The sequence below is a fragment of the Onychostruthus taczanowskii genome, unplaced genomic scaffold, assembly GCF_017590055.1.
Source record: "Onychostruthus taczanowskii isolate IOZ18803 unplaced genomic scaffold, ASM1759005v1 scaffold84, whole genome shotgun sequence".
NCBI lineage: Eukaryota > Metazoa > Chordata > Aves > Passeriformes > Passeridae > Onychostruthus > Onychostruthus taczanowskii.
The window spans coordinates 2,649,290-2,663,668 of record NW_024506332.1 but is presented as its reverse complement, the minus strand read 5'-3'; the positions used below and the strand labels follow the sequence as shown (position 1 = coordinate 2,663,668).

At 49.2% G+C, this 14,379-nt stretch overlaps 1 long non-coding RNA gene across 1 annotated transcript; it reads left to right on the top strand.

Moving 5' to 3' along the window:
* The first annotated feature begins 5,931 nt into the window (after positions 1–5,931).
* Positions 5,932–7,759, top strand: LOC121346804. Its single transcript, XR_005954118.1, has 3 exons — positions 5,932–6,019; positions 6,539–6,619; positions 7,261–7,759. It is a non-coding gene; the product is annotated as an uncharacterized LOC121346804 (long non-coding RNA).
* The last annotated feature ends 6,620 nt before the right edge of the window (positions 7,760–14,379 follow it).

The following is a 14,379-nucleotide window of genomic DNA, read 5'->3' as shown; positions in this document are numbered from 1 at the left end:
TTGGAGATGTAGATGCTTTGTTTCTGTGAGATCCTGGGGTAGAGCTGTGCTGTATTTTCATTTGCATTTCTCGTGTATAACTCAATATAGAGTTTTGTGCTTGAGAGTGTGCAGGGCCTGGGGGAGGAACATCCCTCACCACTGTGAGGCCTCAGTGGGATCCCAGCAGGACTGAGAGCTCAGGGGACATGTGGGGAGGCTGAGGGATGGCTGATGCACTGGCACCTGTCCTGCTGCCCACTCAGGGCAGGAGGGACGCTCCAGGGAAGAGCAGAGCATACCCTGGCAGTTTTCCATCAGCATTCTCTCCTGGGTGTGTGCACCCTGCACCTGAGGGCTGCCTGGGGAGGCTGCCAGCTGAGAAGCTGCCTCTGAAGAAGGATTTCCCCTTTTCACCAGGAGCAGCATCCCCTTGTGCTGCCACAGGGTGCAACTGCAGTTTTGGAGAAGGGAGAGGGAAGGAGCCACCAGCATCCCTTCTCCCCATCACCATTTGCACATCAATGTGCTCTCCCTCATGGGGTGAATTCAGAAAAAAACACATTTGCACTTGAATACCCAGCTAACATCTGGGCCAGCAGTTGATGTCTCCATCCATCTCCAAGGCTCACTGCTACAAGCACTTAACTTTACCCTTGCCCAGATGTGGCTGTTCTCTGTGCTGTACAGAAAGGCAGAAATTGCACGGGGTGGAATGTGTTGGAATTGGCACTTTGGAAAATGCACGCTCTGCTGGAATGTGCTAACATCCAGCTCACACAGAAGGGCAATTAACTCTATTTATGTTCATGAGCCTGAATCTAAAACTGGCTTCAGAAAGCAGCTCTCTCACATTAAAGGGCTTTATAATCATTATGCTAAAGTATTTCTTTTGAAAACATTTTCCGTTTCTTAAACAGTTAGGATATTTATAAAATATGGCATCAATTACTACATATTTCTTTATTCTCACTGATTAAACAACATATAATTATATTTAAGCCTCTTATTTGTGTATCATGGCAGCATTAAGAAAAGCTCTGTGATTTGTCTGCATGGTTTTTTTTTTCCAAATAGCAGAGGGCTGTGCTCTCTCTCCTCCTTTGGAGCATTGCTGTGGTGGAGTTGCCCAAACAGCAGCAGCCAGGTGCCTGCTGCCCCAGCCAGCTCCTGGCAAACGGGCTGGCAGTGTGTTGTGACAGGTAATATTCAGCTCTGTGTTTCTTGGACTCTGAGTGCAGTGTTTACAGCAGCTCCTCACAGTCGTTTACTCACAGAAAAAACCATTTTCCTGGATCCCTTTTGCGCATGCTGTGAAACAGTGTTGGAATAACCAAATGCTCTCTGGCAGTGCATTGTTCACAAAGGCTGCTGGGGACACAGTGAGGGATCGTGGGGACACCACGAGGGGACACGGTGAGGGGACACTGTGCAGGGACCCTGTGTGCCCCCCCAGGGCTGAGCTTGGCTGGCACCAGTGCAGGGGTGTGGGGAGCAGCTGGGACAGGGCTGGCAGCAGGGCCTGGCTGCTGCAGTGCTGCTGCTGGTTCCTTTGGACTTCCCTGCTAGAAGGGTCTGAAGGCAAAGCTCCTGCTGGGACAAGGGGCTGGCAGCAGGGTCTGGCTGCTGCAGCGCTGCTGCTGGTTCCTTTGGACTTCCCTGCTAGAAGGCAAAGCTCCTGCTGGGAGCACTGGCCATGCCCTTTGGATCCAGCTGATCCAGGGCTCCTTCTCCTGCATGGATTGTGTGCTTCCGCAGGATCAGCCTGGATTCTGCTCCTGCATGGATCCCATGCTCCTTCTCCTGCATGGATCCTGTACTCCTTCTGCATGGATCCTGGGCTCCCTGAGGATTAGCCTGGATTCTCCTCCTGCATGGATCCTGTGTTCTCAGCAGATCAGTTTGGGCTCCTTCTCCTGCATGGATCCTCTGCTTCCAGAGGATCAGCCTGGGCTCCTTCTCCTGCATGAGTCCTGGATCCCAGAGGATCAGCCTGGATTCTCCTCTTGCATGGATCCTGTGTTCCCAGAGGATCATCCTTGCTCCTTCTCCTGCATGGATCCTGTCCTCCCTGAGGATCAGCCTGTGCTCTTTTTCCTGCATGGATCCTGTGCTCCTTCTCCTGCATGGATCCTGGGCTCCCTGAGGATCAGCCTGTGCTCTTTTTCCTGCATGGATCCTGGGCTCCTTCTCCTGCATGGATCCTGTGCTCTTTCTCCTGCATGGATCCTATGCTCCTTCTGCATGGATCCTGTGCTCCTTCTCCTGCATGGATCCTGGGCTCTTTCTCCTGCATGAATCCTGGGCTCTTTCTCCTGCATGGATCCTGTGCTCCCTGAGGATCAGCCTGGGCTCCTTCTGCATGGATCCCGTGCTCCTTCTCCTGCATGGATCCTGTGCTCCTTCTCCTGCATGGATCCTGTGCTCCCTGAGGATCAGCCTGGGCTCCTTCTGCATGGATCCCGTGCTCCTTCTCCTGCATGGATCCTGGGCTCTTTCTCCTGCATGAATCCTGGGCTCTTTCTCCTGCATGGATCCTGTGCTCCCTGAGGATCAGCCTGGCTCCGTGCTCGGCAGTTGGCAGCACAGGCAATGGCAGTCTGGAATTCCCAGATGGCAGTCTGGAATTTGTGCTGTGCTGGCGAGGTACAAGCCATTGTTTCTCTCTTGGCAGAGTGGCTGAGAGAGTCCCAGCACAGTGGGGCCAGGGATTCTCTTGCTCTGTTTATGGCTCTAACGTTTTGCATTGTTTCTGCTGACCTTTGTGTCCCAAACACTTCCCCTTTTTTTGTGAAACTAGGGCTTTCTGCCTTAGAAAACCTTGATGTGGAGAAGTCTGTACAGTGGGAGAACTGAAACAGTTTCATTTTCCCACCTTGTTTTTCTTCAGTGGCCCTTCTGTTCACTTTGAGATGGAAGTGACACAGTTATCCAGCAGGAGCAAACAGACTGGTCCAACTGAGAACTTGAGCCACTTCCAAAATCCCTATACAATATTTCACAAGCTGCATCTGATCCTTGAAGCTCCTTGCTTTCTGTGATTACACCTTCTCTGTTGTCTTTAGTCATCCTGTCTTCCCTGGGGCTCTTTCTGCGTGCCCTTGTGCCGGTCCTTTGGCTCCTGCTGCATCCCTGTGGTACAGGCTGATCCTTCTGGGAAGGAGAAGGGCATCCTCAGCTTATCCAGGTGGGCACACATGCTTTTCCCCAGCAAGGTCCTTCTCCCTGAAGCAGGATACCTTAGCTCCAGCCGGGAACATAGAGCTCCTGCTCTTTGATAAGCATCTCTCAATACCTGAACTGTTTCCTCCGAGTAAAAAGGATTTGAAAGCAAGATACTTGTATCACTTTTGTGCAAGTATCAGATTACAGCATGGAAACCAGATTGTCTGCAATTAGATAACTGAATTAATAGGAAGGCAGACATAATCCTGTACAATGTGAAAGAGGTTCATTGTTTGCCTGCAGATACTGAAATTTCTTCGGTTCACCCTCAGAAAAGCACTGTTGTGTTTTCCAGAGTGGCACAGAATTTGATCTGCTCTTTCTTTCACCTTTGGGATGGGGTCCAAAGTTAATTCCCTGCAGATCACCTTACTTTATGAACAAGAGGAGCTCCTCCTGCAGTGCCTGTGCTGGGGAGAACCAGCTGGGAATGCTGTGGAGCTGCACACCGGGAACAGGAGCAATCCCGGGCTCAGAGATCCCTCTCCCAGCCTGGTGGAAGAGGCCAGGAGCAGATCCTGGGCTGTGGGTGAGCTGCCAGGGGAAGGGGCAGCATGCAGCTGGTACTGCCCAAAGCAGAATGCCCAAGCCTGCTGGTTTGACCCTCCAAAAATACATTTTCCCCTGTTCAAGGCATGTAGAGGAGAAGGAATTGTCTAACAGCAGGGAAGTGTATGAGCTGTCAGATGTGATTTGCCTGTGATTACACCTCAGCTTTTGAATTGGATCCCTTTAGGGCTGGGACACTGGTGCTCACCAGCCCGCTCTCAAATCCCTGGGAGCTTTGTGGAGATGGATGACACAGCCTGAAACTTGGTGTGTCATTTTTTATGCCTGTGGACAGGGTTCAGCGGTGAGCTCAGCAGCGCTGGGGTAATGCTTGGACTTGCTGGCCTTGATGGTCTTTTCCAGCCCAAACGCTTCGTTGTTTTACGATGTTTCTGTGATTCCACGTCCTGCATGAAGCCCCAGCGCTGCTGCCAGAGGCTTTCCCTGCTCCCGGCGCTGCTTCTGGCGGCAGGCTGCGGCGAGCCGGGCGGCGGAGCCTCCCCGTTCCCCGCTCCGCTTTCCACCTTCCTTGGGCTGTGGTGCCTCCTGCTGCCGGGCTGCGGGGTCTCTGTGTCCCCGCCGGGCCCCGGGATGCGGGGATTGTCCCCAGAGCCGCGCGGTGGCGCGTTTGTCCCGGGAGCGGCGGCGCGTTTGTCCCGGGAACGGCGGCGCGTTTGTCCCGGGAGCGGCGGCGCGTTTGTCCCGGGAGAGGAGGCGCGTTTGTCCCGGGAGAGGAGGCGCGGGGGCTCGGAGCCTCCGGGGGCTCGGAGCCTCCGGGATCCGCCCGCCCCAGCTCCCTGTCCCGGTCCAGCTTCATTGCGTTTGTTATTTGTGATGCGTTTGGATATTATCTGTATACATACACAGATTGTTTAATATTATATTTGTTATAATTGTTATATATATAACAATTAAAAATAAATATATATAACAATTATAACAAATTATCTATTATATATATAATATATATTATATATAATATATATAATATTATATATTATATATGTATTTTATATATATATAACATATATACTATATATAATATATAGTATATTGTATTACTCTATATATATACAATTGTATGTATATATTACTATATATATACTATATATATTATATATACTATTGTAAGTATATATTACTATATATATAACTATATATATATTACTATATATATTACTATATATATAACTGTATATATTACTATATATATATTACTATATATTACAATAGTATATTATAATTACTATATAAAATAATATATTTATGTCATCATATATAATTAATAATAGGAATAATAATTCTACTTTATAATTTATAAATATTAATAGTCACGATGATATAATATATTATTATATATAATATATATTGTGTATATAATATTACATATAATAATATATAATATATATTCTATTATTTATATTATATTTATTGTAATGATGTGCATTATATATTATTTTAATTTTATTATATGTATACATTATTATGCATATTATCAATATTATTATATATTATCTCTATACATTATTATATATTATCTGTATACATTATCCATATACAGATATCTGTTATATTATCTGTATGCATTATTCATATACAAATATCTGTTATATTATCTGTATACAGATATCTGTTATATTATCTGTATACATTATCTGTATACATATAAAATATCTGTATAATGTATTCCATTATTTTTAATTGCCACTCTGGAATGAATCTTGGCAAGATCCATTTGCCCTAAATGCTGTATTTTTTAAAGAATAAGCCTAAAGAGCAGCAGCAGCAGCAGCGCTTTTCTTCTCCTCTGCCCAGGTAATAACAGATAACAGAATTTGTGCCAGTGAGAGCGCTGCTGAATTCTGCACCTGTCCTGGTTTCTGGTTTTGAGCACAGCTGTCAGAGTTCCCAGTCTGGCCTAATGAGGTCGGTGCCTCTCTGTGCCATAACTAATCTGGACAGACGAGCTGTTGCTTTATTCCTTTCACTAATTGCTTGTGGCTGTTAAAGCTTTTCATGCTTTAAAAAAGTGAAAGTCAATCCCCAGAAAATTCAGGAAATGATAACAGTCTCTGTGCTGGATGGAGGGGAGATGAGAAGACTTTTGATTTGTAATTTGTGGTCTAACTAATTAAGAAAGAACAAAACATAATGGAAGCTTTGTTGATTTTATTTAACAGAAAATCCAAGCTGGTTAATTTTTGCTACGTGGATTTAAATGCAGAATGTGGGGTGCCTGGACCTCCCCAGCCTCACTAAGGAGAGGGTAAGGAGCTCCCCTAAAAGCTATAATTAGAAAGGCAGCGATTTCCTCATGAGTTTTTATGTTTGAAGTGTTTTAAATGGCCTGGTCTCATCCACAGAACTCCCTCCCTGTCTCCTTCTCTGCCTGCTTCCCTCCCCAGTTTCTCTAATGTGGGTCATGCCTCCACGTTTGCAGGTGGCACAGTACAGAATCTGCATTTTTCTTTTTCAAAGTTAAAGTGTCTTTGAAATATGCTTTTGCATCTAATGCAGAACGTAATAAAAAGACTTTAAAGAGCTGCTGACGCCTCATGGAAAAGTGAAAAACATTCTGTTGAGAAACAATCCTGCTAGGCTGTCTTATCTGCTGTTCCCTTTGCTCATTTTTGATAGCAAGGGGCACTATAAATATATGTAACTATACATAAAAATGAGAAACCTTGGCAACCAGAGAGAAGGTTGGCTGTTTTCTCGTGTTCCCTCACTGTGGGCAGGTGGGTGAGGGTAGACAGAGTTCATCAGTCTCGTTTCATCTTTACAGCTCCTCTGCTGACGCCGTGGCCGTTTGTTCAGCGCTGGGCTGAAAGGGAGTCACGTAGCAGTGGATTATTTTTTCCTAGAGGTATTTGTTAACCCTCTAAAAATAGCAGCAGTGGTTTCTGGGGCGCTCTGGCAGGGCTGGCGGTGGAACAGGGAGGAAGCGACGCTCCGGAGCCGGAGGACAGGAGCTGCCATATGGCACTGGGGCCGGGCTGTGCTTCCCTGGAGAGGGGCAGCGAGGCAGGCAGGGGTGGCTCCCTGCTCCTGCTGGCTCCAAGGGCAGGGCAGTGCTGGTGTCACACTGTCCTGGTGTCACCCTGGGCTGCTGGGTCATCCCGAGGGTGCTGGGGGCAATCCCTGCGGGAATTCCCAGGCTGTTGTGTTGTGGGGTGCCCAGACAAAGGAGGAATGAGGAATCTGACTCCATGTTCTCAGAAGGCTAATTTATCATTTTATGATACTATATTATATTAAAGAATACTAAACTATACTAAAGAATACAGAAAGGATACTTACAGAAGGCTAAAAAGATAATAATGACAACTCATGACTCTTTCCAGAGTCCAACACAGCTTGGCCATAATTGGCCAATAAGTCAAAATAATTCACAAGAAACCAATGAAACAACCACCTGTTGTTGGATAAACAGTTTCCAAACCCATTCCAAAGCAGCAAAACACAGGAGAAGCAAATGAGATAATATTGTTTTCCTTTTTCTCTGAGGCTTCTCAGCTTTCCAGGAGAAGAATCCTGAGCAAAGGGAGTTTTCTAGAAAATATGAATGTGATACCAGGCACCCGCACCTCCTGGACTGCTTCCTGTGACCATGTCAGAAACCCATGACAGCTCCTTTCACCTGCTCTGCAGAACACAGGGGTTGCCTTGTGGAACTAACAGAATTGTTGTTGTCATAGATGGGACCCCACACAGGCAGATTGCTGCTGCAAGGAGAAACTTTGATTATTTCCAAATGACTGGGCAAAAGAACCTGCTTGACCCCCTCCTTCCTGACAGCTCTTGCAAAGAACATCTCTGTCAGAAGCCCAGAAGAGTCTGCTGAGAGGGGCTCAGCCTCTGTACAGTGGATGGAAAATCCAGATCTTGGAGCCTGGCTTGCAGAAAGGAGCTACTCATTGCAGATGGAACCCACAGTGCTGCATTGCTGAGCTAAGAGCTCCTTGGCTGTTAAGTTTTCCAGTAATTTTCCCAGGTAAATGATGCACCTGCCATAGCCTCAGGAGAAAATGTTTATTGCCGTAGTGTTCAGAGAAATAAAGTTATTTTGGCACTGAAATACTGTACTCCCCTCCAAAACTGCACCTTGTTCATGCTGTCATAAATGGTAAAGCTGAAACCACAGAAGGTGGGCTGAAATCTCTGTAAGGTGTTGCAAGAGGTGCTTTCCTGTCATTAGCATTTCCTGAAGTGAGAGCCCTTCTGCAGGAATTCTTGAGTGCATTATTAGCAAGTCGTGTGGAAAAGAGCTGCTCGGACAAAGGACAGCTGGTTTCCAGCTGGGGTCTGCCAGGGCTGCCACAAGTGGCTGAATGATGTGGGACAGCGTGGTGGTGCAGGCAGCCTGGCAGGGCAGGCCTTGTGAAAAATGCCCCTTTTCAGCAGGACAAAGCAAGCAGTTGCCTGGTAAAGAAGGCAATCCAATTTCAAATCAAGGGTCAGTCAGGAAGGCAATATGAAGCAGCTCAGTACACTCCAGAGTGGGGCTGTGAGAGGCTACAAATCACAGGTAATGTTTACATGGAAATTGCAGCTCTGTGAGATGCCACCCAAGGCTGGTGGGATTCCTTTTAGGAACTTGGAACATCTCTTATTTAATTTGTTTGCTTTCCTGCACTTGTGACTTGGTGTTCTCTGAAATGATGAGGTGACATACAGGTATGTTCTGTTGTTCTGTGCGCAGAGCAATCTTGGTGTTCTCTGAAATGATGAGGTGACATACAGGTATGTTCTGCACAGAGCAAGCCAGCCGTGCTGGGTGAGTGGGCTCAGACATCTGCACAGTATCATTCCCCTGTCACCAACTAATGGTGGTATAATTAGAAAAGTCATTAATCCTTGCTCAGCAGTGCTAGAAACTATTTATAGCAGGGCAGAAAGCCCTGCACGTGAGGCTAGGGTGGGTATGGAAATTGCTTCTGGTGCCATGTGTGTTGTGGGGCCCAAACGAAGAGGGTAATGATTTGCTTCCAGGAGGGAACTTCCTTTCTGACCCTGTGGAGACAGTGCAAACTGTCTCACCTGCCTGAGATATCACCCTCTGGGCCAGCTATGGGCAATCCCTTTTGACATCCCCTGCAGGCTTGGGTGTCCTGGGGGGAGCCCTGTCCTCCCAGCTACATCTCCCCCTGCTGTGGATGTCCTGGCAGGGCACTGCTTGCCCCAAGGCCCAGGGCTGGCACACTGCACCTGGGCTCAGCCACCAGGGAGGTTTTGAGATGCTTTGGCTGGTAGGAGCCCTTTACTCAGCTCTCCTCCTCCCTGGGGGCTCCAGCTGTACCTGTTCACTGGGTGTGATGCTGCTCTCTGCCTCCAGACTGATGCTGGCAGCACCGGCACAGGTTGGTCCCCGGGTCTCTGAGCCACAGGAGAAACTGGGGCATTGGCGATGCTCAGTGAGTCACAGGCGAGGGAAGCTGCTATTTACAGGCTTCCAGGACACAGCTCAGCTTGGCTGAGTCCTTGTTTTCCCTGTGTTTTCCATGTTTTTCCTGGGCAGGAGTCAATATTTCTGCATGAGGGGTGCAGTCATCTCCCCGCGCCTGGGCTTCGCCTTGGTGCCCGCCCTTGGTGTGTCACCATGATACCTTATGAAAATCCCTTTGCCAGGATTTTTTCTCCTGAGAAGCTGAGAAGCCTCAGAGGAAAAGAAAAACAATAATTATCTGCTGCTGTGGAATGCAACAGGTGCATCTTTGATTGGTCCATGTGAGTTGTTTCTACTTAATGACCAGTCATGGTCCAGCTGTGTTGGACCCTCTGCGAGTCACAGGTTTTTATTATTCATTCCATTCCTTTCTAGCTTTCTGATGGATCATTTCTCTCTATTATTTTTAATATAGTTTTAGTATAGCATTTTAATATCATATACTATCATAATATAATAAATCAGCCTGCTGAAACATGGAGTCAAGATTCTCATCTCTCCCCTCGTCCTGGGGACCCTTGAATACAATGACACTTGGTGAGGGGTGGGAGGACCTTGGGACTTTCTGAAGCAGCCAGAGAGGCTGCAGTGGAGAACTGCTGGGTGCTGGGCAGTGTGCAAGGAGCCTGTGGAGCTGGTGCAGGCAACCAGTGCCTGGAAGTGGAGAGCTGCAGCAGCTGCGGGAGTGGGTGCTGGTGAGGTGCTGGGGGAGCTGTGGAGCTGTGCTGGGGTCAGCTGAGGTGGCATCGTTCAGAGAAACGCTCCCGTTGTCAAGTTAAACACTTCACTGGGTTCTGCCTAGTGAGGCACAAATAGCCTGTCTGTGTGCTGGCAGTCAGGCAGCAGCATAACCACAAGGGAAATATGTTTCTGTCTGGGCTCGCTGCATCTTCCAGGCTTTGCTGGAACGATTTCTCAAAGAAAGCATAAAATTATTTTAGCCTCTGAGATTAGTGGACCAAGCCTTTCTCTCTTTGGAAAAGAGACTGAAATCCCTCTGAGGGAGGCCTGGTGGGCTGCACTGTGGTGGGACACGGGGAGGGGGAGAGGACCTGTTGGAAAAGGGGCACCCGCTGTTTCAGCATTGCGGGAAGTCCCAGCGCTGCCTTTGGCTGGCAGAAGGAGCACTCGGGCTCTGTGGTGTGCCTGGATCATAAAAGGTGACCTCGGAAATTGCATTTCCAAACATTTTCCCCTCTCTGGGAACGATGGCATTGTTCCCAGTGTTTCAGGCTGGGACTGCCTGGGGCTCTTTGTTCAAACTCCCTGGGTGCTGCAATTCCAGCACAGAGCTAATGATGCTTCGCCAGAGCCTGGGATCCTGGGAGGCGGCTGGATCAGCCTTTTGTTATCCCGAGGATTAAAAACTGCAGCTGGGAATGAGCTGCAGAAATCAAAGTCACTTATCTAGAGACATCCCGCGGGCATATTTAGCAGTGTGATGGAGCCAGGGTCAGCCACTCCTTCAGGTTGTTTCAAGCAGCACGAGAAGGCAGCAGGACCCACAAACCTCAGTGAAGAGGCACAGCTTTCAAACATGCTCAGAAAACTTTGTTTTGCAAAGAACCTGCTGCTGATTTCACCGCTGAATGTCAGGAAAGGAGAAGTCCAAAGTGCCGCAGGAGAGAATCTGAGACGTGGATGTCACAAAGGCTCAGGGAGTGCCCAGGTGCAGTGAGCACTGCTGACAGCAGCTCTGGGCACGGGAATGGGCTCCTGGCTGTGTCACACCTGGGCAGCCCCACCTGTGCTCACGGCTGAGGGCTTTGGGAACTCTGATGTGAAGTTTTCTCAAGCCTCTGCCTCCTTCTTTCGGATAAAGCCAGGAGCTGCTGTGCCCAGCACCAGTGCTGCTTTGTGCCCTGCATCCATCTGCCATCTCTGCTCTTAATGGAAACAGGAGCTGGATTTGGGAAAGGAGTGGCACAGAACTGGAGGGAGCTTTCATCTGCCCACAGCCACTTGCAGCAGTGGCTGCTCTGTTTGTCCCAGGTTGCAGTGGAAATAAGGTGCCAGTCCAGGCAGGGCGTGCTGCAGGGATGCACTTGCAGCAGTGGCTGCTCTGTTTGTCCCATGTTGCAGTGGAAATAAGAGATGTCTCTCTGATAAACACTGGGCAAGTGACTGTGCCCTTGCCTATGGTTTCCTCTCCTCTTCATTCCCCCATGCCTGAGAGTGCAGGAAATGGAACCTGGAGAGCACTGTAGAGGCCAAGGGAGGAAGGGAAATAGAAAATGCCGTCAGGAACAGCAGGTGTTGCTGCATCGCATGGTGGTGAAGCATCATTTCTCCTCTCCTCAGAATTCACTCTGAACCCACAGGCTGATGTCAGATTGTTCCAGGGGAAGGCCTGGAACGGTGTCCCCTGGAGTATGTGGCACAGCACACGCCAGTTGTTTTACTGACATGTAAATGAGACAGAAGGTGGATTTTTAAAGTGCAAGATGCAGCTCCTTGCAGCAATCCCCCTCTGTCAAAGAAGGTGACCTGCTCCCCTCCTGGTGCTGATGTGCTTGGGCAGGTTTTGCAGTGTCCTTTGGTGGGCTCTGATGTGCAGGCACTGAGCTGTGAGTGCACACAGGAGCTGGGCACACAGCAGCTCCACAGCCTTTCCAGGAAGGAATCAGCTCCAATTTGTGATCTGCTTTGTTCCATGTCTGTGGTAACCTCTCCTTCTTTGGAGAATAAGATTTTAAAGAGCTTATGAAAATGATCAAACCCTTCAGCTTCACTACTGTGATTAATCAATCACAGCTGCTGCTTTACAGCTCCTTGTTTTGATGTGTTTTGGGTTGTTCCAAAGTTAGCCCAGCTCAGGGCCAGGAAATATATTCCTGAGCCCTGCAGGGTTCTGGAATAGAGCAAAAGGCAAGTTTTCAACATGATTTCCAACATTTCTTGTGCCTAGCCTGCCATTTATTGCTAGTGAGCATGGGATGCTCCTGGGAATTACACAATCCCCCCCCAAAAAAATGTGAGAAAGGGATTTAAGAACCAGCTCTTCCCTGAATGGTAGCTACATCATTGCAAATATTGTCTTATCTACCCTTAGCACTGAAGTATCTGAGACTCCAGGTGGCATCTCTAAAGAGTTTGTGTCAATTTTGGAGGCTTAGTTGCATGGCTTAAATGCTCCTTAACACTTGGTTGTTTTTTTTTTTTTTTTACAGCTAAAGAGCCAAGCAGGATCATGAAGCTCAGATAGTTTGTAAAACTGCTGTCAAGCAGATTAAGCTGGAAATGGAAAATCTGCTGGTGAAGTCTTTCCTTTCAAACGTTTGTGTGATAGAGAGTGATTTAAAGTCCATTTCACCACTGAGGTGAGGCCCTAGGTAGCAGAAGGACAGTGGGATGGCTCAGCCTGCTGCATTGCACAGACAAAATCCTCGAGACTGTCTGCAAAGTACATTAATTAGAAACAAATTAAATTACACAGACTCAGCTCTTGGAGGTCCTGACAACACCCCATTAGTGCCCCTCAGCCCTGGCTGGGCTGTGGGTGCCTGCAGAGCTCTCAGAGGCCCCAGGCCCGTTCTGCTGTGGCTCTGATGTGTGCCACATCTGCCTCCCAGAAACAGGGATTGCTGAAGCATTTTTGTCAGACCCTGGCAAAGCTGACACCTGGACAGCAGAGTTTGATGAGAAAAGGGGGAGGCATGTAACCACCCTGATTAGCCAAATGTTCAGGAGGGGAACGATGCAAGCTTAGTTTTACCTGGCTTTGGAAGTGAAGGCACAAAGGAGCCTTTGCATATCTTGACATGCAAGACAAGTACGCCACAGTTCCTCTGGGGTGCAACCACCAACTGCCTCGAGCTGCAAAGCCTTTAAGCCATCTCTCCTCCCCTGTGGAGACCCAACAACCTCATCCCTGCTGGGGGATATTATGGGGCCTGAGGGAGGTGAAGCAGAGCCAGATTAACTGCCTTTGTCCTGGCTGTTTGCACAGCCTTACACCTGGAAGGACAGGGCTCCAGGTACAACACCTCTCTACTCCATCACATCCCCCTCTTCTTACCTCATCTGCTGGCAAATGGGGCACCAGCCAGGTCAGCAGAGCTGGGACAGAAAGCCTGCCTGCTACCAGCTAGCCCTCACCCTCCTCTCCACTGCAGGCAGCAAGGATGGCATTGCCACTGCAGGTGGTACATGGCTGTGCTCACCTACAGCCCGGGCTTCCAGGACTGTCACTCTGCATCCTGACGTGGCTTTGCCTGGGGATAGCGTGCACAAAGACAAGGGAAATCCATATTCTTTCTTTACTGGATTTCAGAGTGGAGAGAGAGCTTGGTTTGAGTCTGACATCACAGACTCCCAGGCACGTGTGTCTCATGCTGTATTAGGGATCATCTTCCCATCACGTAGTTTGCAGGGGTCTGTGTGCCCCTGATTTCTCCTTGCCTTGTTCATTGCCTTGCTCTGCTCTGACCCTGGCCTGGGGTACTTGTTCAGTGCCTGCTGCTTCCCCTGGGGCCGTGACCAACCTTTGACTGGAAAGGAACCCATCCCGTTCCCTGTGGCATTTGCTGTCCCAGCTGCTGCGTTGAGGGAGCCGTTCCTGCCCGTGCAGGAGCTTGCCTCCCACTGTCCCCGCGTGCTGTGTGTGGTGGGCGCCTGCAGTGCCAGGCATGCTCGCTCCAGAAATCCAGGGTATTAAAATGAGTGTGTCATCTGCAGAAGTAAGAGTCTGGGAGTATGTTCTCCCTGGCGACTGCGATACCCTTCACAGCCCCTGCAAATCAGACACGCACATCCTTCTATTTTCACAGTGGGGAAAACTACAGACTCACAGAATGACTTGGGCTGGAAGGGATAGCAGAGATCATCCAGTTCCAACGCCCTGACATGGGCAGGGACACCTTCCACTAAACCAGACTGTCCCAAGTCCCAGCTAACCCATCCTTGAGCACCTCCAGGGATCCAGGGGCAGCCACAGGTTCTTTGGGCAGCTCCATCCTCACAGGGAGCAATCCCTTCACACCTCTGATTCCAATCTCCCCTCCTCCCGTTCACAGACATTTCCCCGCGTCCCACCGCGCCAGTCCCGTCCCGGGGGGCGGCCGGGGCCGAGCGGCGGGGCCGGGGGCTGCGGGCGGGCCCTGCGGAGCGCGGCGGAGCCAATGGCGCTGCCGGGGAGGAGCCGCGGCCCCGGCCCGGCCCCGCCCGCCGCCCCCCCCCCC